The sequence below is a fragment of the Camellia sinensis genome, chromosome 9 (assembly GCF_055761805.1).
Source record: "Camellia sinensis isolate YWXY chromosome 9, ASM5576180v1, whole genome shotgun sequence".
NCBI lineage: Eukaryota > Viridiplantae > Streptophyta > Magnoliopsida > Ericales > Theaceae > Camellia > Camellia sinensis.
Window position 1 is genome coordinate 53,155,295 of NC_138969.1, and position 8,125 is coordinate 53,163,419.

The 8,125-nt window shown below is 47.5% G+C and overlaps 1 long non-coding RNA gene across 1 annotated transcript; it reads right to left on the minus strand.

Moving 5' to 3' along the window:
* Positions 1-3,982: 3,982 nt before the first annotated feature.
* On the minus strand, positions 3,983-4,714 carry LOC145799088 (uncharacterized). The gene is made up of 3 exons (XR_014341090.1): positions 4,485-4,714; positions 4,196-4,357; positions 3,983-4,102 (listed from the first exon to the last, which is right to left on the minus strand). It is a non-coding gene; the product is annotated as an uncharacterized LOC145799088 (long non-coding RNA).
* Positions 4,715-8,125: the final 3,411 nt, after the last annotated feature.

The following is an 8,125-nucleotide window of genomic DNA, read 5'->3' on the forward strand; positions in this document are numbered from 1 at the left end:
CAAAAGTTAGAGCGCAAAAGGAGAGTGAAAATACTCGAGCGAACCTTCGCCTGAACTACGTAAGACTTGATTCCCATCTTTGGGATACGTAGGCAGCTTCGTCTTGAAGTTCAGTCATAAACTTTTCCCCGATCAACTTTGTCCATTTCGATCATCTCAGTCATCTTTATCCATCAGCATTTACCGTGATCTCCGGTACAGTGCTGTTCAGACTAGGGGCAACTTTCCGTTGCCGCGACGATGCAAAGTTACTCAGACTAGGGGCAACTTTCCGTTGCTATGAAGTGCCGCATTGTTCTTCAGACTAGGGGCAACTTTCCAGTTGCGGGGATCTGGGGGTTGTGCATTTCAGTGACAGATTTTCGGCGTGTCCAGTTCTGATCCACATCGAAAATAGTTTTGAAAAGTTTTAATAAAAGTTGACTTTGTTCAAATCAATCTTTTTACGACTTAGACCATTTTTGGACCAAAAGTGGAAAATTTTCAGTACCACAACTTTCAATTTCATTGATTTCAAAATAGAGTTCTCCTGCTCTTGCATTACAATCAAGGTTACTTATTTTAGTACAGTCATAACGAAAACTTGAAAATGCTAAATAAGCAATAAATTTGGGGCATGGTTGAATCAAGTATCTCTGTGTCCCCTTCCAGAGCTGGACGAAGCATCTGATGCCAAGCTGGGCCCAACTTGTGCTTCCTCATTGAGCCAATCCACGCATTCATCGGACAAAGTGCAACTGAAAGTAGAAGCAGGGGCCAGGAGCTCTCTAGTCCTCCACACCGTGGCATATCGGGCAAGTTGTGCACCCCGGACCGGGAAAGCGGCTGGGTACTCAATCCCCTCCCGTGGGCAGGTCTGATCATGACCAAACTGACGTAGGAACCGGAACGGAAAATAGAATACGCAGTGGGTTAGACCAACCAGTTGGATCCCAATCAGCCGAGACATACTATAGCTCATGGCCGGGAGGCTGAGCTAAGGACAACGCCAAGCAATGCCGTCTGCGGACAAATTGCACATCCAATCGAACCACCACCTTTCGTCAAGAGCATTGACAAGGCGCTGCCGAAAGAAGTAACCTCGAGCTGAATAAGCTGGGCAAGAGTCCACAACCTGCAACTTATCCATTAACCATACCTAGGGGAGGGATGGAAAATGAGAGAATAAAGAATAGAGAGATGTATGATGAGAGAAAAGTAAGACAAGGGTTTTGAGAGAAAAGTCGAGCCTGAGGGTCGAGTGATGTGAGCAAATATATATATGAGGTTGGGAGGGAAACATTACCTGCAGTAGCAGTGTACTCCCAGCAAACCTAGTCGCCTCCCGGCGATAGACAGAATCTAAGCCCATCAGTGTCTCGGCCAAGGTCATGGCAATACAGCTCTTTCCTTCTCTCAAACCTTGGGCGACTTCAATCAGGCGAATGCTAGCCCCGCCGAAGCCCGAGGAAAGCAGAAAGTGAGACAACATGCATAAGCAGAGGGCGTGTTTCCGAAAACCCTGCCAATAATGGTTACTGCGGTCACCAGCGTCGGAGAAACGATGGATCAAGCCGAGGATGTCCAGCTCTCTACTGCAGATCAGAGATCGAGCGTCGTGCGCTGTGAGCCCACACATCCGACCTAAAGCCTGGGCGTGACCAAAACGGAGCTGGGGCAAGATCACTTCAGAGCACTCGGACTCCATCAAAATCTGAAAATCTTCAAAAGTGGGGCACATCTCTTGGCCGCTAAAGCTAAAAACATGCGTCACTGGATTCCAGAACCTTGCCGCGGCATGGAGAAAAGGAAGTTGTAGCGGAGTACGGCTCAGCGTGAATAGTGCATTCAAGCCGAAACCCCGGAAATTCAGTTTTTTCGAGCCATCTAGGGAAGAGATCCAAGATATGATATTTTCTGCGAGAAACGCTTCCATCTTTGTCTAAAACTAAGATGAAATGAATGTTCCCGAAGTTGAGGCTTTTATAGAAGAAAAAACACTATTCACGGGGACACGTGTCAAAAATCTGGTGGCTGTAGGACTGAATGGCCGGCCAGCTACTTTTTCTGGCTGGCCAGCTATTTACTTTCTGCAGAAATGGCTGGCCAGCCATTCACTTTTTGCAAAAATGGCCGGCCAGCTCCCAGGGATGGCTGGCAATGCTGCAGTGTGTCTCCTCGGCCCTGTTTTACTCTTCGAAGGAGAACTCCAAGCATTTCCATGCAACGGGGGGAGTCAAAGGCCTTCATTCCGGATGCGTTCCGATGCCCAGATCGTCAGGAGTACGCTTTGTTGTTGTTGAGTTTTTGTTTATCGAGTTGTTGCATTTTGCTTATCGAGTTGTTTGTCGAGCGGACGTGTTTTGTGTTTTTGAGTCATTGCTCTCTGTTTAAGCAATTTTGTTAAAGTCTGGTTTATTTATGTTGTTGCATTTTGCTTATCGAGTTGTAAACTTGCTAAAGATTCTGTTATATCTTAGTAAGTTGAGTTGTTTAGTTTGTTGCGTCGGTTCACTACCTGACTTGGTGATTACACAATACGCATTACCACTCAAATTCATTCTTATGCGAAGTAAATGATGCGATACGATGCTAAAAGTTCAAAATACAAACACCTTTCCAAAAGCTATTTCATTTCATCATGCTTTACAACAAATAAAGGTACAAGTTTTACAAAAATAAAACTGCCTAACAATGTGCAAAGTGCTACAAACTACTAAGTAAAAGAAAAATAAAGCAGGAAATAGCAACATCAAAATCCTCGGGAACGGGAACGAGAAGCACGCCTGGTCCTCTTTTGTGGGACAACCTCCACACCATCATCTGAGTCAGAGCTGTCATCCTCAGGATCCTCCTCAGCCTCGCCTCTGTTCCCCGAGCCAAAACCGGAGCCTCCCTCCTCAACAGATGTCTCGAACTGACGGTCGGTAGCCTCCTCCTCCTCCTCCTCATCAGGCTCCACCTCCACAACATGAGCTCTGCGCCTGCGGACAGGCCCTCCTCGAGCTCCTCGATAAGGCCTAGATGGCCCGACTCCTCGGGAAGGCCGAGATGACCCCGCCCCCTGAAAAGGCTCAGATGGCCCAGCTCCCCAATGAGGCCCAGGTGGCCTGGCCTGCGGCTGACCGGACCAAGAAGGCATCTGAAAAACAAAGAGTTCAATTCAAATACATCAGTCCAAATATGTACATCAGACGCAGATACAAGCAAAGGCTACATGAAATGAATGTATGTAAATACAGTGTACAAGTGAGGTGTGTGTCAGATGTGATCTACACAAGTGGTCTATCGATGCAGTAGAAATCAGCATGTCATCAGAAGTATGATAAATGCCAGAAAACTGAAGGGTACCTGAATGCCCGCGACAGACAACTGTGCCTCTCTGCGCAGGACCATGCCCTCGAGTGTGGCCACCAGTCCAACCACCTCCTCTATGTACCCTCGCGATGGTTGCAAAAATGAGTTCATAATCATCAGTAAACAGAAGGGTGTCTAAACATCTGAATGATGAATGAAAAGTGGAGCATACCGGTGGTGAGTCCGGATCAATGGCATATCGATCACTGGGCATCGGAGGCTCTAGTGGGATCGGGGTCGGAGAGCTAGCCCCATACTGCCATGCCATCAACTCAGTAGGCATATCTGGCCATCCTAGATGAGGATGAATCGATGGGGTCGGAGGAAACGGTCTACTCCCACCTCTAGATGCGCCAGCCCGGCTAGAAGAAGGGATGTCTGTAGCTCGAGCCCGAGCCTGGTCCGAGGATGACATACCGGCAGGTCTCATCATCGGAATACGAGCTTCTGTCAATGGAGGCATCAAATATATGTGACGATAGGTGGCGTAGTCCCCCTCCGCAACATATAGCAAAGCATCGCTGCCCAGCATGGCGCCGACTATCTCTGAGTAAGAGAGCCTGTCAGCAGTCCGCATACTAGCTGGAGGTACTGTGGGAACATCCTGAGAAAGATACCCCCGTACCTGACGCAGAAAGCGCTCCCCCAGGAACCAGACTCTGCCGACTGGCCCTTCGAGCAGGACCCTATACCGGGAGATGCCTGACGCTCCGGTATACTGAAGTAGGAGATCATCACCCAGGGGTGCCCAAGGCTGCCAAGTAATCTGCGGATGATAAATGTATAAACCAATCAGAAAACGAGAATATACAGAGCAAGTCAAAAATGAAAATGAAAAGAACTGAAAGTTCTGAAGTACCTCTGAGTGTCGCACAGTGTCGAAGTACTGTCGCAGGCGAACCAGGGTCTCTCGAGGCCTCGCCCGGTGCGGGCCCTCAAATATCAATGAATATGGGGTCACGGGAATCCCCACCACCTCCAGCTCTGGGGCTAACGATGGGAAGTATACATAAGCCCATAGCTGAGAAAAGCAGTGCAGAATGTAAGTACGAAATGCTGAGAGCAAAATGCAGACTGTAAAAGTGCGCTGTATGTGCAATGTACAAGTAATGAAAAGCAGAAATGTAAATCAAGGGGACAGAAAGTACCTCCCAAGCTCTCCAGTAGCCGCCAAGCAAATCGCCCCGCCCGCGGGAGGTCGCGCTCATGTAAAAATAAAGGGTAGCCAAGCCGGCGCCACCCCAATCATATCTCTGGACCTGTGATAGGTCGACTAGAGCGCTCAGCAGGTATAGCCCAATGGTGTTCCCTCTGTCGGCGAACAGGGTAGTCCCGAAGAGGAACATCAGGAAACCACGGGCGTACTGCTCCGTCTCCTCGGGAGTCTCAGGCACCATCTCCGTCCGCCGGAAATGGGAGGAGAACCAAGTGTATCTAACTCTCCCTAAAACCCTATCAACAGGTGGGCGAGCCCCCAGCAGATACATCCAGGCGGCCTCCCACTCACCCATATCTTCATCGTAGGGGATGGCCCAACCTCCGACATCAAGGCCGGTCAATACAGCAAAGTCAAAAGGGGTCATGGTCATGTCCCCGGTAGCAGAGAAATGAAAGGAATTGGTGGTGTCCCACCATCTCTCTACCAGAGCTGCCATCAAGGTCCTCCTGGCAGGACAGCGTGACAACCCGACACAGAAGGGGCCAAACCCCGCCAAGTCTACTAAGTCTCTGACGCCCTCCGGGAGCTCAGCATACCAATCCCGCGCCATGGTGGAACCATATCCTCGCACACTGCGGGAACCACCCTGCATTCAGAATGAATATATGTGTCAATAATAAGATGAAATGGGCTGTATGCCAATAATAAGATGAAATGGGCTGTGTGCCGAAGAAATGAAATGGGCTGTGTGCTGATGAAATGAAATGGGCTGTGTGCCGATGAAATGAACTGGGCTGCGTGCCAATGGAATGGGATCGGCTATGTGCCGATGAAGTGAAATAAGCTGCATACAAATAAAATGAAGTAGTCGTGTGTTCAGAAGTGAAGTGTACGGACTGTGTGTTCAGTATAATCAACTTTCAACTACTGTGGGCTGCATGTTCACTATTTAACCTGGGCTGCGTGTTCAGAGAATTTTGAATTTTGGGCTGCGTGTTCAACTTTCAGTTAATTTGTGGGCTGCGTGTTCACTATCTATCTGGGCTGCGTGTTCAGAGAATTTGAATTTTGGGCTGCGTGTTCAACTTTCAGTTAATTTGTGGGCTGCGTGTTCACTATCTACCTGGGCTGCGTGTTCAGAAAATTTTGAAATTTGGGCTGCGTGTTCAACTTTCACTTTAATTGTGGGCTGCGTGTTCACTATCTATCTGGGCTGCGTGTTCAGAAAATTTCGAAATTTAGGCTGCGTGTTCAACTTTCACTTTAATTGTGGGCTGCGTGTTCACTATCTATCTGGGCTGCGTGTTCAGAGAGTTTTGAATTTTGGGCTGCGTGTTCAACTTTCAGTTTAATTGTGGGCTGCGTGTTCACTATCTATCTGGGCTGCGTGTTCAGAAAATTTCGAAATTTGGGCTGCGTGTTCAACTTTCACTTTAATTGTGGGCTGCGTGTTCACTATCTATCTGGGCTGCATGTTCAGAGAGTTTTGAATTTTGGGCTGCGTGTTCAACTTTCAGTTTAATTGTGGGCTGCGTGTTCACTATCTATCTGGGCTGCGTGTTCAGAGAATTCGAATTTTGGGCTGCGTGTTCAACTTTCAGTTTAATTGTGGGCTGCGTGTTCACTATCTATCTGGGCTGCGTGTTCAGAGAATTTGAATTTTGGGCTGCGTGTTCAACTTTCAGTTAATTGTGGGCTGCGTGTTCACTATCTACCTGGGCTGCGTGTTCAGAGAATTTTGAATTTTGGGCTGCGTGTTCAACTTTCAGTTAATTTGTGGGCTGCGTGTTCACTATCTATCTGGGCTGCGTGTTCAGAGAATTTGAATTTTGGGCTGCGTGTTCAACTTTCAGTTAATTTGTGGGCTGCGTGTTCACTATCTACCTGGGCTGCGTGTTCAGAAAATTTCGAAATTTGGGCTGCGTGTTCAACTTTCAGTTAATTGTGGGCTGCGTGTTCACTATCTATCTGGGCTGCGTGTTCAGAGAGTTTTGAATTTTGGGCTGCGTGTTCAACTTTCAATTTAATTGTGGGCTGCGTGTTCACTATCTATCTGAGCTGCGTGTTCAGAGAATTTGAATTTTGGGCTGCGTGTTCAACTTTCAGTTAATTTGTGGGCTGCGTGCTCACTATCTATCTGGGCTGCGTGTTCAGAGAATTCGAATTTTGGGCTGCGTGTTCAACTTTCAGTTTAATTGTGGGCTGCGTGTTCACCATCTATCTGGGCTGTGTGTTCAGAAAATTTGAAGTTTGGGCTGCGTGTTCAACTTCCATTTAAAGTGTGGGCTGTGTGTTCACTTTCGAATTCGGGCTGTGTGTTCGACAAATCAGTGTTTGAGTCATGTGTTTTAATGTGGGCTGTATGTTCGCAATTAATTAATGAACCGAGTTTTCAGAAATTTGAATGTTGAAACTACATGTTCAAAGATGTAAGGAAAGTACTATGTCACAAGCTAAATGTTTAAGCATGGCAAGGGTGCGAAATGTAAAATACAGAAGATGAGCAAATACCTCTCGGGCCTCGTGAGAGAGATGCTGCTCCGGCTCTCTGAGAAGCAGATCCGCGGGTGCTCTCTCGTCAAAACTGGTAAAATGACGGAAAACGGCACGAGGGAGGACGTGCGCTGCCGGACGGTACCTCTCGGGCATGAAAGGTCGGGTCCTCGGAGGTAGAGTCATGGGATCGAAGTCATCTCCGGCACCTGGAAAACCTCCGCCATGAGGAGAATTGCCCGCCATTTTCAAGAATCTGCAAAAGGGGAGCAAAAATGAGCGAAATAAGCAAAAATTGGAAAAAGTCAACAAAAGTCAACTCTCGGGAAGTAAAAAGTCAACAAAAGTCAACTCTCGAGAAAATATTCTAAATATTAAGATGAACTTACCTCAAGTGGTGAAAATGCAAAAAGAAGCTCCGAAGCCGGAATTTAATCGCTCCAAAGTGTTTAAAACTAAGTGTTTTTACGAAAACAATTTGCGCGAGGCGTTGGAAAACGCGCGTAAAACTCAAAACTGGAGAGAAAACTGTTGAAAGAGGCAAGAAATGAAGTGAGGTTCGGCTGCCATTTATAGGCCTCAAGCCTTGGTTGAAAAGGCATGCAAAAAGGAGGGGAAAAGACCAAAATGCCCCTGAGAAAAGGGCATGGCCGGCCGGCCTCTAATTCTAGCTGGCCAGCCATCTGCTTTTTGCAGAAATGGCCGGCCAGCCATCTACTTTAATGGAAACCGGTTGGACACCCCCCCTTGGGAAGATAAGTGGCCGGCCATGCTCTCCACATGCTCACCTAGCTGTATGCAAATTTTGAGGAAGATCGGAGTTCCCGGGACCTGAAAAAGTTCAAGAAAAGTACACTTCCGGTCGCGAAATTGCTCCGTCGGGACTTCGGTTTCAAGTGCTGACATGTGTCTCATCATCATCCATCGAAATCAAAGTGTATCCTTTTTGAAAGAGTTGTTACCTCTCAGAGAAGTAGATCGGAGGCCGCGATTGAGTTACCTTCGCCGAAACACGTTTTTCTGTACTCGTTGTTTCATGACAAATGGGCGCCCTGATTCATGCTCGTTTGTACTATCATGCACATTATCTTGCATTCTCATAGGCATACTCGCATTGTCATGTACGTTTCTTGATAT